This window comes from Marmota monax, unplaced genomic scaffold (genome assembly GCF_021218885.2).
Source record: "Marmota monax isolate L192 unplaced genomic scaffold, Marmota_monax_Labrador192_F-V1.1 WCK01_AAM20220418_F8-fsc00025, whole genome shotgun sequence".
NCBI lineage: Eukaryota > Metazoa > Chordata > Mammalia > Rodentia > Sciuridae > Marmota > Marmota monax.
This window is the reverse complement of record NW_026691950.1, coordinates 10,273,576-10,291,563: the sequence shown is the minus strand read 5'-3', so window position 1 is coordinate 10,291,563 and position 17,988 is coordinate 10,273,576.

Here is a 17,988-nt window from a genome sequence, read left to right as displayed (position 1 = left end):
GCAGTGGTCATATACTGCAACCTGGTTGGGTGGTGCCAGTGTTTATCCAGCCATTCTCCCACCAATGGACATGATGCTTCCAGGACTTGCTCTCTCCTTCAGTGGCATTTTTTATATTCTGTGGTCCTAATGTGTTCAGATGCACTAGTGTCTTTGCAGTAGAGTGGTTGGGTCTGCTGTTCAGTCTGCAATCCTTGTAGTTTTCCTCTGCAGGGTCATTAGGACAGCTGTTGCATTAAGGCAGTAGATAAAATGTGTGGATCTGCCACTGTTCTGTCTATGTTCAAATCCTCGTGTTACCCATTAGCTCTGTGACCTTGGGCAAGTGACTTAATCTCTCTGAGCCACACTCTCCACATTTGCAAAAAATGGTGAAAAGACAGGACTTATTTCTTGGGGTTACTTTGAGGATCGTAAGAACTAATGCTTATGGAAATGACTAGCAGTGTTCTCAGCTGAGAAAGGGTTGGGGAAATGTGTATTCCACCCCTGTGGATCCAGGTAGAAGGCTTTAGTTAGGAAAATCTTCCTGCCTCCACAAGGAAGAAGTGATATATTTACCCGATGTAAAGTCTGGGAGGAGAAACTGAGCTGGACCCTGGTGGTCAACTGGTGTTGAAACAAGCCAGGTCTCAGAGGTGTGTGTTCTGGTCTGGTCTCTCCATATAGTCAGTAAAGGGAGATAAGTGACATCCTACCGTCAGCATAAGGTGATGGAGCACTGCCTTTAACTGGCCATCTGGACTAATTCACGGGGCAGATGTTGCCCATTCGCGTGTCCACACCAGAAAGCCTTCTTCCATGGTCACTCAGCCAGCACGGGGCCAGCCTATGGTCTCCACCCATCAATGGAGTCCTGAATAGGTAGCTCCAAACCAGGGAAAGGGAAGAAAAGGGGTATCATTTACAGACTCCCTAAGAATTCAATGCTAAGTGATTTGACCACAATTATGATCATACAAAATACTACGGGACCCTCCAAGTTTAAAGTCCTGGGCAAGCTGGCTGGAGTGGGGCTAAGCTGTCCGGGCAGGTTCCGAACTGAAGCTAATCATGATATCAAATCCAGACAATCTTTGTAGTTCATTTCACTGTCTGAATGCAATGGATGCATCCTTTCAGTGTTGCCAAGGGACCGGCAGCTGATCTAGTATTAGGGTGTCCCCAGCCATCAGCCCATCCAGCTTTCAGAGGGGACCCTGGAGCCTGCTGCCTCCTGATTTGCCAGTCAGCTGAGGATCTGATTTTCTGGTCCTAAAGTCCCAGAAGGCAAAGTTTTGTGCAAGGTCACAGAGGGGTCAGGCTGGTGTGTGTGTGTGTGTGTGTGTGTGTGTGTGTGTGTGTGTGTATACAGAAAGAGGAGAGAGGAGAGTGGGGGAGAGAGAGGGAGAGAGTATCAGAGCAGCCCTGAGCTAGACAGAAAGCCACGGGGAAAGCAGTGCCCCTCACCCCGTGTTTTCCTGGTGTTAAATAAATGCTCTGTCTCCAGTGACGCTTATCAGACTGTGAGTTGTTTTCAAAAAGATCCTGACTTTTTTGGGAAAACACAGATGTGGACCTGAGTCCTCCCCACCGCTCTCCCCTCTCAGGGCTGTGACCACTTCCACACCAGCCAGGTAGCACAGCTGCAGCCAGGCAGCTGGTGGTGTGTGGCAGATACGGTCACAGCTGGCACCTCTTCCTGCTCTTCTGTGCGTGGGTGTGATGGGGGCAGAACTGGTTCCTCTTCCAGCTCCTAGGCTAGGCACGCGGGTCTTGTGCTTGTGTTTCCCATCATTGTTGTTTCCAAGAGCAGCAAGATCTGGTAGAAGAGCAAGATCTCACCAAGTCAGGAGCTGTGGGTTTTCAGGTCTGCTACCGGCTGCTTGATAATGAAGCTCCTTCAGGAATCAGGTCTACCAAACTTCCCTGTCTCAGGGTTCTGACCTGTTCATTGTTTTGCCTAGAGCTACCTCTGAAGCTATTCTAGGTTTGGCCTAAAGATCGATCCGTCTGCAGTGAACTGCAATCTAATTTGATGCACAGACTTTTAACCACTCTTACAAGAAATAAGAAAACCTCATCCAACCACAAGCGTCCAAGAGTTCAAAATCAACTTCTTTAGCACAGATGCCAACTGTAACCAACCACGCTGTCTCCGTACCTCACTTCCATTTTCTGTAGGCCATTTCCTTTTCTTTAGCTAGAAATATAATCTGGTCATGTGACGAAGCAGGGTACCCTGAACTGGATTTGATGGCCTGTTCCAAAATTGCAAATGAGATTTGCAAAACTATATTCTTTACAAAATATTTTTAAACTCCACTTGGTCTAAAACTGGTCTGCTGCCATTTTCTCTCAGATATTGGAGGCTGCCTCTGGACCCCCGGCTGTGCTGTGTTCTCAGTCTCAGGATCAGTGAGTTGAACACTCCCACCCACCCTGCCTCCGTGTCCAATCGACATCGTGGGCCTCCACTTATCCTTGGGGGAGTCTGAAGACAAAACCCGTTGAAGAGGGTGGCCAGGTCACATGGGATGCTAAAATGCTGAAGCAGCAACTTCTCCAGGCCCCTCAAGTGTCTTTCTTTTGCCCCTTACTGGCCATGTTGCTCAAACTCCCCCCTCAGGACCCCTGTGATCACCCAAGCAAAGGTTTGGTACTGACACAGCACAGAGCTCCCAAGACCTTGCTGCACCTCCAGGCACAGAGAGTTCCAAATGTGCTTGCGCAGGAGGGCAGGGACGGCTGTGATGTGACTTGGTGAGGTGCCTGCCCTGATAGGGAACAGGACACCGGACTGGCCAGCTCTGCAGAGGACAGATGTGAACTGGCAGAAGTGACCAGCAATACTCTCGGATCAGCATCCTCCCCTCCCTCTGCCCTGGCACTCACTAGGTGGTAGCACAACTGCCTGGGTTTGAAGTCAGTTCCACCACTTTCCTGTGTGACTTGGGGCAAGTCACTTCTCTCTCTGTGCCTTCATGTTTTCCTCTGTGACATAGGAATACCTGTAGGCTTCACTGGGTGAGGGAGAAGATGCATGGAGGGCTCAGAATGCTGCCCAGCCCTCTGTGTGCCTTAGTTATGATTCTCTCTATTTTGCACAGGAGGACATGGATATGCAGGCAGATTATGTGACTTCCTCTGAGGAAGCAAATAAGGAAGGAGTGGAATTGCCAGAACCCATATTCTCTTAGTTACAATGCACCCAAACTCCAAATCTGTACCTACACCCAGCGATTCACCCAAACTTCACCTTGGAGCCAGTCAACTCTGGACACTAGAATTCTCGCTGTATTCAATTTCTTTCTTTCTTTTAAAATTTACCTTAATGTTTTGGTACTGGGGATTGAATCAGTGCTGAGTGGTTTAGTTCTCCTTTTAATTTTTTTAAAAAATTTTGAGACAGTGTCTTGCTAAGTTGCTGAGGGTCTTGGTATGTTTCTGAGATTGGCCTCGAACTTGTAATCCTCTTTCCTCAGTCACCGAAGTTGCTGGAATTTTGGTGTGTACCACTGCGCTTGGCTACTTTATTCATTTTCTATAGTTGCTACATCAAATTAACAAACTTAGTGGCTTAAAGCACACATTTATTCTCTTACAATACTGGAGTTCTCAAATGCATTGTGCTTTAGATTCACTAGGGATATTTGTTAAAAGCACAGATTGCCAGGCCTCATTTCCAGAGATCTGATGGCACACTGGGAGTTGAATCCAGGACTCTGCACTTTAGCAAGGAGCCTGTGCTCTCCCTTCTCCTGACCTCCTGTAGATTCTTCATGTTGGTAGTATTTGGATCATGTTCGGAGAATTGCATAAAACACAGTAATGCTAGTTTGTAATCATTTGAGAGAATATTAAGAACAAAGTCCAGAATCAGCAAAAGGCTAAAACGAACAGGTCATCTGACACAGAGAAGCTGTAAAAGAAGAGAACATGGTGCCCCATGCTGTGATACCTCTTCAAATGCATGGGAGCTGTTGAAGGTTATGATTATGGATTCCCTGGAGACTGAACCATGACCTCTAAGGTCAACTGTGTTCAAAGCATCTTACCTTACACTTTCCTACCGGTCCCCAACCCAAAGAAAGTTTTATGATACATAGAGGATTTATAACTTGCTCAGCCTTGCAAACTCAATCCAGTGCTTTCCTGATCAGCTTGAATGATAAAGAGTAGCTTGTGATCCTGGAGATGCTGACTTCAGCCATGATGTCCAAGAGAAAAGTCAATTCCAATAAAAAGACAAAAAAAAAAAAAAGCACTTTAAGTCAGAGTCTTATTGGATTGATCCAAAGTTAAGCACATTTTTGCATGGGATCTATGAACTGTGAATTTCTTCTGTTTCAGATATGTTTTATGGATTTGCTCTAAACTTGAGAGCAGCAAAGACTCAACATCCTGAATAATGCAAATGCAGAAAGAAAAATTCCACCTCCTCTTTGGTGAGGGGTGTGTTAATCTTTTCTTGGAACTCAGAGTCTGACCTTGACGCCCAGCAGAGAAGTCCTGGGAGGGCTGCTGAGCACAGCCTTGCTCCCCAGGGAGCTTCTACGTTTCCCTGTTCCAGGGCTCCAGGGAGGGAGTGGCCATGTGATTGTGGCCTTTATCCCCTTTTTTATTTCTCTGAATAGACAAAAATGATTGTTCTTCAAATGACATTCTTTTCGGAGCTCCTGAGACAGTACCAGAGAAAGAAATAGCTCAGGAGTGGTTGGTATTCTGAGTGGAGGCTGATGATAATCGAGGAACTGGCATTTGGAAGAGTTCTGTGCAGAAAGCAAAAGTTCCCAAATAAGACCAGCTCAGAGGAGAGGCTCAGATGCGTAAAATGTCACTGTCCTGGAAGCTCACCCCTCTGAGCACCAACTTTTCTTTTGAAAGCATATTTGATGAAAACCTCTCTAAAAGTTTTTCACACATTTTCCAAGTCATTTAAATGAAGAATATGGAACCCAATTTAATGGTAGGGCAGGGGGAGCTGAGAAATCATCTCACTCAATCCCTCAATTTTGTTGGGGGACTTACACCAAGCAACAACCCAATCATGGTAGAACCAGGATCTCTAGGAAATATTTGGATAGTCTTTCTTTCTTGGAGGTGGGGGTACCAGGGAAAGAACTCAGGGGCACTTGAACACTGAGCCACATCCCCAGCCCTATTTTGTATTTTTTTAAAATATTTTTTTTTAGTTGTTGATGGACCTTTATTTTATTTATTTATATGCGGTGCTGAGAATTGAACCCAGAGCCTATGCATGTTAGCATGTGCTCTACCACTGAGCTACAACTCCAGTCCCCTATTTTGTATTTTATTTAGAGACAGGGTATCACTGAGTTGCTCAACACCTTGTTTTTGCTGAGGCTGTCTTTAAATTCTCAATTCTCCTGCCTCAGCCTCCCAAACTGATGGGATTACAGGTGTGTCCCACCACACCTGGTTGGATAGTCTTTCTATTCCATCTTTCCATTATGCTTTCTCTTCAAAATCACATTATTTTCTTGCCTAATACTATTTTTTTTAAGTAAACTACGGTTAAGGGAATGTACATAGAGTTTTTACTTTGGATGCAAATATAATTTTGTAGGAGGTCATTCAGAGGGTACCAGTGCTGAAGAGGAGCTGTCACTCAGACTCAGGTGCTTTCTTCTGCTCAAGTGGACTTCTTCCTTCCTTCCTCCCTCCCTCCCTCCCTCCCTCCCTTCCTTCCTTCCTTCCTTCTTTCCTTCCACCAGGGATTGAAACCAGGCATGCTTAACCACTGAGCCACATCCCCAGCCCCACCTGTTTTATTTTTTATTTTGAGGCAGGTTCTCATTAAATTGTTTAAGGCCTCACTAAGTTGCTGAGGCTGGCTTTGAACTCGAATTCCTCCTGCCTCAGCCTCCCAAACCACTTGGATTACAGGTTTGTGCCACTGTAACTGGCTTCAAGAGAATTTCTACATTTCTGCCATCTTCCCCTTCATTTACATACTGGTGGCTGCTCCTGTTCTTTTTCCCAGAACAGAGTTTGCTCATGATTTATCTCCCCAATGCCAATGTTGTCTTCCTCATTTTCCTAACAGGAGCCCCACGTGGGAAGTACTGTGTAGAGGTTACTTTGCCTACCTGAGAGCAGATGTGGCTAAACAGCATTAGCAATTCCATTCAATTTGTTCCTTACAGAATTATATTCAGTCTTTCTCTCTCAGATCTGAGAAGAAGGAAACTATTTTCCTGCTTTGCTTTCTCTAATCTAACAGAGATTCTAAGCATGGCTGAAGGGTAGAGATCATGCTGTGTGGTTTGATTGTTAGCAAAAAAACATCACATTGCAAGAAATATCAAGACTCCCATGGTATTTAAAATGGGATGATATTTTTTATTTCATATGAGAGAATATATGTATTTTTTGACAAATGATTTTAAAAAATCTAAATACTACAATGCATGGCTATTTTAAAAGCTATTCATGATTTATTACTTTGTCAATGCTATTAATTTCTATTTCTGATTCATTATGGCTTCAAGAACAGTCTAGAAAAGATAAAAAATGAAAAGTTTCATAGCTGCCAACCATTTAGTATGGTACTTAAAATCTTAATTTTTTGTTGAGGCACAAAATTGAAGTACACATTGAAATAAAATGGTACAAGTATAGAGCTGAATACATTTTTACATAAATATGTATATATTTATATAGTCATATAACTAACACCTGCATCAAGATATAAAAATCCCAGCCCTTCAAGAAGTTCCCTCGTGGCCCTTTCTGTCTACACCACTGTCTCTAATCTAAGCACTGTTATTTCTATCACAACTCATTAGTTCTGCCTACGTGGGCACTTCCTGTTAATGGAGTCGCATGGTGTTTCTCTTTTAGGTCTAGCTTCTTTGGCTCCATGTCTATAAGGCTCACTTATATATATATATATTTTATCTGTAGGTCTTTTAAAATTCTGTGTAGCATTCCATTATAAAAATTCATAAGAATCTATTCATCTTCCAGTTGATGGATTATTTTCTATTAATATTGGGTTATTATAAATAAGCTGTTAGGAATATACTCACATTGCCTTCTGATTGGCACAACGCTCATGCCTGTAATCCCAGTGACTTGGGAGACTGAGACAGGAGGATCGCAAGTTCAAGGCCAGCCTGAGCAATTCTCTCAAAATAACAACAACAACAACAACAACAAAAAAAAACCAAAAAGGATGGGGGATGTGGCTCACTGGTACAGCACCCCTGGCTTTAATCCCCAGGACCAAAAAAAAAGAAAAAAAATTTTCATTTTTATGCAAGCTAGTTTGGGTGTCTATTGCTACCAAATGAACTTTGACAAGAACACTTGAATTTTCCATCTTTCAGAACACCAGGATTTCCTGTCACTTCTGTTGTAAAATAAGGCATCCCCCTGACCTTGGTGCTGAAGAGAGATGTGAGGGTGCAAGCCAGAAAAACTTGCTACAGAAGCTGATCACACACGTGACTGAGCAGGAAGCAGCCGCCATGGGGATTGGACAAAGAACACTGATGCCTCACAGGGATGTTTTCCCCTCCTGAAGATCAGATAGACCTGTTCACTCATGAGATGATGGTGACATGCTTCCCATAGCTTGCTGAAGAGGCTGCCCTTCGTTTTGGAGAAATCCCCATACCGTGGGCATATCTGATGTCTCCAAAAGGAAAGCAAGACTCTGCCTGTAAAGGAGGGCCTGTAGAATTTGGGGGCAGCGAAAACGCCAGCCCGATTATAATTTGTCATTAGAAAAAGGAACTCTAACCAACCGACTGTGTCCTAGATGGATAAAGAGTAGGTAAACTTAAAGGGCAGGGTCGGCATGCACCATGCACCATGATCCTGGCACATCCAGGCAAGAGAAATGCTGCCTTAGAAGGCACCAGCACCAGCATTAAGGAGCCTGGGGAGGGCACTCTGCAGGGACAGGGACCACAACCCAGAAGAACACTTTCACAACCACTTACATCCTCCTTTTCTCTAAGACACACTCCCAAGTCACTTGGTCACCAATGGCCAATATGTCTTCCTCACTATATTGCAAGTGCGAAGATAATGCCTTGGAAAGGAGTAAAAATATTTTAGCTAGCGGAAGAGGTAGCATTGCCTGTCTAGTTTATGTATTTCAATGAGCTGGAGTGGCAATAGTTAGCATTCTTGTTTTCAACCAACTCTGTTACGCTAGTAAACCTGAGCATAAAATGCTGGTTGTTGTCCTGTAAATCAATTTATGGAGGCTGTGAGATCATCCTATGTTATCATAAAATATTATTTTAAAAACCATCTTATCTTACAAGAAAATAAATAAAAATAAAAACTATCTCACCAATGCCATAGGAATCATCTTGAGGGCTATGATTCATAAAGACGTTTATGAGAACTTTGCAGAAGGTACTTAAGGAATGTGTTAGCACCAGAAGGCACTCACATCTTCAGAATATTCAGTGTTTTGTGATTTGGGATGCAGCATACAGGACAGAGATGGAGCATGAGAAAATAAAGTGGTATGTCTGCACACAGGCCGCCATAACAAAACACCACAGACTGGGTGGGCTTAGGCAACAGAGACTTGTCATTTGAAATTTGTAGCTCTAGACCAAGGTGATTTGCTGATGGCCACCCCCTTGCCGCATGGTCATCCCTCTTTACACATGCCTCTTTCTCTTCTTATAAGGCCATCTGTCCCATTGGATAAGGCCTTACCCTGACATCTTCATTTTCACTTACTCACCTCTTTACAAGCCTTATTTCCAAACAAGGTAACATTCGGATGTATGAAGAGCTAGGGCTTCAATATACAATTTTTTGGGGGGGAGGTGCAAAATTCAGCAAGTCTTCTAATATTTGTGATTTAGACTAAGGCAGAGTTGCTGACATTGGGTAGACTTGTCCAAGGTTAGCACCCAGACCAGGCAGGCAAGGTTAGCTTCCTCATTATTGAATGTTCCCCACTCTTTCAGAAAGCATAATGAAAATGCCTAGTTGTTATGTAATTATTGTGTTGGATGGACAGAGGTATAGCATGAACCAAAATACCATTGTTTTAAATTAAAAATCAACAAACTGGTGAGGAACATAAATATCCCAAGCAGTGTGGGTGTATTGGCCCCCTGCTGGCGTAATGGTTACTGTTTATGGAGAAGAGCATTTCTGTGGGGAATGGTCCATCAGCAGGCCCAGAAGCGGAGAATTAATGCTTTCTGTGATGAGGCATCCCAGCACCCTGAGGATTTTGCATGAATTCAGTTGGTTCTGGGACAGGGTTGCTGGATTTTGAAGGTGGTGGGGAGGAGTCCTGTCAAAAGCCTCCAACTCTAACTGCAGCCTGAGTCAAGTTGTTCTTTGCTAATATCTCTCCACATTTATGAATGATGAGAGGAAACAGCTGAGTACAAACTAGCTCACACATAATCCTTGTTGTCCTGGCCATGTCTCTAAAGCTTCTGATGATAGATGGTGCTTCTAGGCATGGTCTACTTCATTGGCTCCTGCCAGTTGCCAGCACAGGATTGATGTCAAGAGGGTTGTGGCAAACATTATAATAGCAAACGAAGATTTTCAGGGAGAAACAACCTTAAGGCAAAGTTAGAATAACTAAGGTATTTATTTATTTGTTTCTTGAGCACATACTGGACCAAGGGATACACTTCTGATTATATGGACAAACATTCTTCCTCCACAAAACTTTCACTCTATTAGATAGAGACAGTTAATAAATAAAATCATTATATAAAATGTGTCCTGTGTCAGATGGTAATATATGTTCTGGAGAAAAATAAGGCAGAGAGGAGGAATGAGCAGGTGGAGGGCAGCTTTGCAGTTATGAAGGACAGCCAGGAAAGAACTGAGTCGAGTCTTGAAGAAGGTGAGGAAGCAAGCCAAGGAGCTACTGGGGGAAGATGTTCCAGGCAAAGGGACCTGGTACCAATGCCCTCAGGTACATGCAGGAAGAGCCAAGGAGCCAGCATGGCTGAAGTAGGAGGGGCCAGTGAGACCACATGGTGGGAGGAGGTGAGAGCATGGGCAGGGCTGGGCAGGCTGATCACACAGGGCTTTTGTAAGGGCTGTGATTTTGATGTTGAGTGAAATGGGAACCTGGTGAGGGTCTGAGTAGACAAGTGAATAATTTACTAACTTTTTATTTTTTTGTTTTTTGGTACTGGGATTGAACTCAGGGGGACTCCACCACTGAGCCACATTCCCCAGCCCTCTTTTGTGTTTTATTTAGAGACAGGGTCTTACTGAGTTGCTTAGCGCCTCGCTTTTACTGAGGCTGGCTTTGAACTCAGAATCTTCCTGCCTCAGCCTCCCAAGACACTGGGATTACAGGTGTGTACCACTGTGCCCAGCTGATTTACTAACTTTTAAAATGATTGAGAACTATTTGAAGGAAGACACGAGTAGAAATTAGAAAGACCAATGAAGATGTTACTGCAAAAAAGCCAGGTAAGACCTGGTGGTGACCTGGACCAGGTGGCAGGGACTGGTGGTTGGACGGAATGAATTAATGATTGAAGTAGAATCATTAGGAACAACCAACAGCTTAGAAGTGGTTGATGTATGAGAGGGAACAAGAAGCCAGGTGGACCTCAAGGTCTTAGGCCCACCATTACTAGCAATCTAGTGCCAACGTGGCCAGAAGTATTACCAGGAAGTAGTGTTAGACAGTTTTTAGAGTATCTGATAACTCAGACGTCACTTCTCTGAACTTCACTGTCAGTACTTGAGTGTCAATAATGGTTAAAATCCCCCCATCTGGCTCCACAGTTCCCAGCCCTCACATCCACCCATCCAGCCACCCCTTCACGCATCGAAGTCTTTAGCTGCATCTCCGTTATCTGTCAGGAATTCCCTGTCCCCTGAGATCTATTCCAAGTTATGTGAGAGTCTAAGTCTCCCAAGGACTTTCACCAAATTCCAGGGGCTCATGTTCGTTGGCTCCCTCTGGACCCTGGACACCAGCTGCCATCCGTGATGCCTCCATGGTGTCCTCACGCCAAACCCTGTGGGGTGTCAGGGACTTTACTGATGAATTAAGGTTTCTTCACTTTTCTTCTTCATCTTTTCCAGGAATGAAAGTCATCACCCTCATTGTTTTCTGTGCAGCAGTTTAGGGGCGTGTTGGTGGTTTAAATTTGGTCTCTGTTCTGAGAGCTGATCATAAAGAAGCCACATCTTTCTTAGAGCAGATCCCTTGTTCTCTTCCTTTAGATTTTTACTCAAACATCTTATCAGTGAAGCTTCCCCTGATATTCCAAACAAAAATGTCCCCCTCTAGCATTCTGATCCCATTTTTTTTTTCTTGTCCTACTTGTCACCATCACATGTAGTGACTGTTCACTTGGACCATTGTTCCCCTTTTAGAGAGTAAAATGTAGGGGGCAAGGCTTATGTTTCAATCACTCTATTCTCAGCACCCAGAATTGGACCTGGCCAGAGGAAGCATTCAGTAAATACCCATGAGAAGAGTGAGATGGGACTCTTCAAGCATGCCTGGTCTTATTGAGGGGACCCTCTGATCTCTGGGCAGGACGACTTGGGTCAAGCACAAAAAAATTATGTTTTCTCAATAGAGCAGTGTTTCTTAAAGTGTGGTCTATGGACCCATGGATATTATTTTCTTTTTCAGTGTGTTAACATTTCATCTGGTAGCTCAAAAATAATAGCAGATACAATTGCTGGCAATGAAACATAAACTGGCCCCACACTAGATATGGGGCATTGCTTCCACCGCCTGATTCACTGTCACACACTCCAAGAATTCCAGTTTCACATAATAATGTTCCTCCCCGCCGCCCCACCACCCTGTGGTGCTGGAGATTGAACCCAGGGACTCATACATGCTTCACCCCTAAGATATAACCCCAGACCAAGAATGTTCTTTATGTAAAAATTAACTATATGAAAGCTCAACCCTTTAGTAATAACTCCTTAATATTTGGTGTGGTGAAATGGGAAATATGCATAGAACACTTTGGCTACAAACTGAAGCCAAAGAACAGACCTTGCAAGAATGGTTGAAATTGTAGGCTGAATGTGTCACTTTCTGTGGGGAAAACAATTTTTCTTAGAATGATTGACAATCTAAGTCCATTTGGGTTGCTATACCATAAGCTGGGCAGTTTGTGAACAGAAATTTGTTTCTCACAGCTTTGGAGGCTCTGAAGTCCAAGGTCAAGGCTCTGGCAGATGAGTGTCTGGCGAGGACTCACTGCTGCTTGAGTGGTGCTGTCTCGCTGTGTCGCCACCTGGTGGAAAGAGGGCCAGGCTGCTCTCTTGGACTCTTACAAGGGTGCTAATCAATTACAAGGGCTCTCTGTCTTCATGCCCTAATTACCTCCCAGAGGTCGCGTTTTCTAATATTGATATGTTGGTGATTAGGTTTCAAGATATGATTTTGAGGGGGACACGTGCATTCAGACCATAGCATTGACTTAGAAATTACAGCTAGTTAGATTTGAATAGTTGGCAGGCATTTTCTAGAAAATGAAGTGAGGCTGTCATCTCAGGGAGACAATGGACAGCTTTTGCCAAATTATGAACTTTGAATTGACAAGTAGAAATTAAGAATTTTTGAAAACTTGTATCCATCTCAGTGAGTTTGGCTACTTTCCAATACTTGGAAGTTTTTTGGTAAAATCAGTGATATATACTGATCCATATATATATATATCACCAAAGTCTTCAAGTATTGTAAAGTATCAGTATATATACTGATATATCAGTAATATAATATATTACTGATATATATATATATACATATATGTGTATATATAATTTATTAATATGTATATTTAACATTTTAAGAAACTATCAAATAAGTCTTCATAGTAGTTGCACGATTTTACAATCCCACCAGCATTATACATATACTTACATATATTTGTATACATATACGTATACTTACACATACACACACACACACACACACACATATAAAGCAATGTGACCACATTTGGAAGATTTTCATAATTCAGTGAATATTTTCCAAATGACTATATGTCATAACGTTATATATGGAAAAAGATCTAGTATAATGGACCAGTGGATTTTAATATAACAAAATATGAAGAATTGTTTCTTTCAGATTCTATATTGTGACTTTAAGGAACTACCATTTGTCAAGCTTTGATATGGTATCAGAAACATCTATAATTATCAGAAGATGCTATTAAAATATAAAATATTTCCTCCTTTCCAACTATGTTTTTATGTGAAGGTGGATTTCCTTTGATTCTTAAGCTATAACAACATAATGCGCAACAGTGACTGTGGCAAACAGATCTCAGAACCAGCTGTCTCTTATTAAGTGTGATATAAAACAGATGATGCAAAAACGTCAAGCAATGTCACTTTTCTCACTAATTTGTTTTGGCAAACGTGGCTTCTTTTTTCAGATGACTTTGTTAAGGTACAATTGAAATACATTAAGCTGCACATTTAAAGTTTACAATTTGATCAAATTTGACATGTGAATGCATCTATGAAACCATCACCTCAAGCACGGTAATGAAAATGTCCACACACACCCTCCCCCACAAAATTTCCCTGTATTCCATTTTCATGCCCCCCCCCCCAAATTCCTAGGGAACCAATGATCTTTCTGGCTATTTTTCTGGAATTTTATACAAATATAATTATAGGCTATATATTTTGTCTTTTTTTCCACAACCTAATTATTCTGAGATTCACTCATGTTTTTGTATGTATCAAAAGCTTATTCATAGCTGGGCACAGTGGTGCACATCTATAATTCCAGCAGGAAGCTGAGGCAGGAGGATCACAATTTTGAGGCCAGCCTCAGAAACTTATGGCGACCCTGTCTCAAAAAATAAAAAAGGGCTGGAGATGTGGCTCAGTGGTTAAGCACCCTTGAGTTCAATCCTTAGTACCAAACAAACAAAAACATAAAAACAAACCTCCTTCATTTTCTTTGTAAGGATATAGTAAATTTGTTTCTTCATTCACCTATTATTGGGCATTTGGGTTTTTTTTTCAGGTTTTGGCTATCTTGAAAAAATTTGCTCTGAACATTCACATAAAAGTCTTTGCTTGGACATACTCTTTCATTTCTCTTTGGTGATTCCTAGAAGAGAAAGGCCGGCCATAAGTTACACATATGCCTAACATGTTAAGAATCTGCCAAATGTCTCCAAAGTAGTTGTACCATTCTACATTTGCACTAGGAGTCTACAAAGCTCAAGTTCCTCCACATGCTCTGTTAGAGTCTGTAAACAAGTCAGGATGGCGCCTGGCATTTTGCCAGAGGGAGTGGTTTGTGAAGTAACGCCAGCGAGCCATTAAGTGTGGAGATTCCTTATTGGTTGACTGCTATATCTAGTTTATGCTAATTAAGATAAGCTGTGTGGAATGTATAAATATCCCTCCGGTCCTACAATAAACGGCTCCTACTCCTGCTGTATCAACGTACACAAGTTGTTCATCATCCCCCCACCCACCCACCGCTATTTTGCTGCAGCCGGGCTGCGGCAATGCTCACCAACCAACACCCAGCCATTCTAACAGGTGTGGATTGATATCTTATGGTTGTTTAATTGGATGACTAATAATGTCAAGCCTATTTTCATGTGTTTATTTGCCATCTGTACATCTTCTTTGTTGAAAGAAAAACACATATTTTTTTCCCCAGATATCTAGCCTGAGACACACCTAGCCTCTGATGTATTTGTGGTCCTTTGTTGACTGAAACGTCATGTGGTGCATGACTGTAAAGGCAAACCTCTTGGGCCAGTCCTTCAGGGAGCCACCAAACAGATCAAAGCAGATAACCACAATTTTTAAGAACAGGATCTGCCCTGCTCCTTCCACCCAGGGGACCTGCCTTGGGAACTGGACTGCTATGTTCTAGGCTGGGGCAGGGCTGAAGAGTGGAGATGCCCCCGAGTGAAAAAACAAAGCACTCTTTCTGACCAGCAGGTGCTTTTTGTGATTAAATGTTCATCTGATGCTCTCCATTTCTTATTCATTTCCAGGGTTCTGACAGTATTGCCCATTTATTTGCTACTTTGTATAGGAACCGGCTTCTCCACCTCCTCTCCCTGCTTCTCACAGACTCCATTCTCCTGTTGGTTGACTTTTGTTCTTCTCTTTCTCATTTCTTTCTTTCTTCTCTACACTGGTTTTGGTTCACTCACCTTCTTCCTAGGGGAAGGTTGAGGTCATTTGGTTGGTGTCTCTTCTCTGCGTGCTACAGATCTCCCTTTAAGGAATTTGTTAGAATCATTCTCCACATTTTTGTAAGTGTGTTTCATTTCCACTCTATCCAAAATGCTTCCCAATTTCCCTTTTGACTTCTTTTTCAACTCATGGATTATTCTGAACCATGCTATTTTATTTCCAATTCTATAGGGATATATTTTATTTCTAATTTATTTTTTGTTGTTGTTAGAGAAACTATTTGTATGTTATGAGTCATTTTAACTATACTTAGATTTATTTGAGAGCCCAGAAAATAATGTAAGCCCAGAATATAATCTATCTTGATAAATGTTCCATGTGCACATAAAAACCGGTGCATTCTACTTTTGGGAGTATCAACTTCTATATATCAATTTGGTCGTTATTTGATAGCATTCTTCAGATCTTCCCTGTCCTTTCTGATTATCTGTTACTTGTTCTATCAATTATTAATAAGGGGACATTAAAATTTCAGGTTATAATTATGTGCTTTCCTAATTGCCTTTAGGTTCGGTTGGTTTTTATTTTGGGATTTGAAGCTCTGCTATTAAGCATGCTCATTTAGAGCTGCATCCAAATTCTTGCTTCATTGCCCCGTATCATTATGAAGCGAGCTCCTTCATCCCTGGAAACATCCTTTACTCTGAGATCTGCTTGTCTGATATTCATACTCAGCCTAGCTTTCCTTGGAGTATTGTTACCAGGATCTATCATTTTCCACTTTTAACCTACGGGTGTCTTCATATTTAAAGAGGATTCCTTTTAGACAGCATGAAATTGGGCTTGTTTGTTTGGTTTCCGTTTTTAAAACCTTTGCCTTTTAATTGGGATGTTAGGCCATTTATATTGCATGAGATTATTGATATGATTTGATTTAATCTTCTATTTTGCTCTTTGCTTTCAATTTATTCTTTTTTCTTCTTCTTTGTTTTTTTTTTATTTTTTATAGGTTGAGGATGGGAAGGTTTCCACTTTATCTCCTTTTCTTTCTTATTAACTACAAGCTTTATGTTGTGTTTTCTCAGTGGTTCCTTTAGGGTGTGGTCTTGAAGTTAACACGTTTTTCCCTTCATCCCTATTTCACCTGTACAACATACTCCTGACACTTCCATTATTTTCCTCCAGGTTATTGTCATATTCTGTTACTCCTACAATTTATATAAACCCCTTAATAAATTGACTCAATTTTCAGCTATTTCCTTAAATTTAAAGACTTAAAATAATAAGAAAATAATAGGAAAATTGACGTATATAATCAAAATTTCGGGTGCTGCTCTTTTTTAGGCATGATGTGGATTCAGACATCTGGCTTCATTCTTCTGCCAAGACGACTTAAAATTCTTTGTGCAAGTTGGCTGGTGAGGATTTTTTCAGCTTTTGTATTTCTGGAAAAATTTTGTTTTCTGAATTCTACCCTGGTTGAATAGGAATTCTAGGTTGATTCTTCTTTCTTTTGGTAGGGTTTTTTTTTTTTTTTTTTTTTTTTTTTTTTTTTTTTTGCTCCACTGTCTTCTAAATCATTGTTCCTAATAGGAAAATCTTGTATTTTTTCTGTAAATAATGTGTCTTTTTTTCCTCTGGGTATTTTTTTTATTATTTTATTCTTTCATAGTACTTTTAAGCAATTTGATTATGATGTCTTGGAATACTTTCATGTTTCTTGTGCTTGATATTCATGAACTTACTGGATCTGTGGGCATAATTATACTTTTTATGTTTGGAAAATTTTTTAGTGTTGCTATCTATTAATCCTATCATCTGTTTAATTTCTAGGTCAGTGAAAATTCCTTGATGTTATTCATTTTGGGTTTTATTTTCCTGCTTCTCTGTATGCCTGGTAACTTTTTAATGAAATGTCAGACATTGTGAATTTTACCTTGAAGATTCTGGATTTTTTTGTATTCTTCAAAATATGCTTTAATTTCATTTTGGAATGCAGTGACATTACTCCGAAGCAGCTTGATCCTTTGGGGATCTTGCTTTTAAAGTTTGTTAGGCTAGACCCCAGCCTCATTTTGCCTAGGTCAGTTTCCCCTACCACTAAGGAAGGCCCTCCTTCGTATTCCACCCAATGCCCCAGGAATTAGGAAGGTCCTGCTCTTGTTGTTGGGACTGGCTCTGTCCTGGGCCCTGGGTAAGCTCTGGGCACTGTCCCCTTTCATGCTTCAGGTGGTTCTTTCCCTAGTCTTGGGTTGTTTCTTCACACACATGATCTGCTCAGTATTCAACAGAATGAAAATTATGAAGTTGACTCTGGGCAACTCTGTCCCCTGCAGGACTTTGCCCTGTGAACCTCAGCTTACCTGGCTTACCTGAACTCCCAGCACCATCTCTCTCAGTGACCCTCCTGTTTTTTTTTTCTTCTTGTGCCATCAACTAGTAACCTTATGTGGTCCAAGATTATTAAACTATATACAGTCTGACCCTTTACAAAAATGTTAGCTGACCCTGATGGTGAGCTGGTGCAACTGCACTCTATTTTTCCTCTCTCAGGGATCACTCTTTCATTGCTTTATGTCCAATGTCTTTTTTCTTTTTTCTTCAATGCAGCTGATGAAACTGGTTATGTCCAATGTCTTGAGAATGGTTTTATATCTTTTGCGTCTCTTTTTTAAAAAAATGTTCAGGTGGACTGTGAATCTTATCATTGAGTACATCCACTAGAAATTAATTTAATAAATAAACAAATAAATATAACTAGGGATAAATGGCAGAAAGATCAACAGAGGGAAGGGAACAGGGGGTGGGGAAAGGGAGGGGGAAGGAGAGGTGCTGCACAATTATATCAAAGTGGATTCAAGTGAC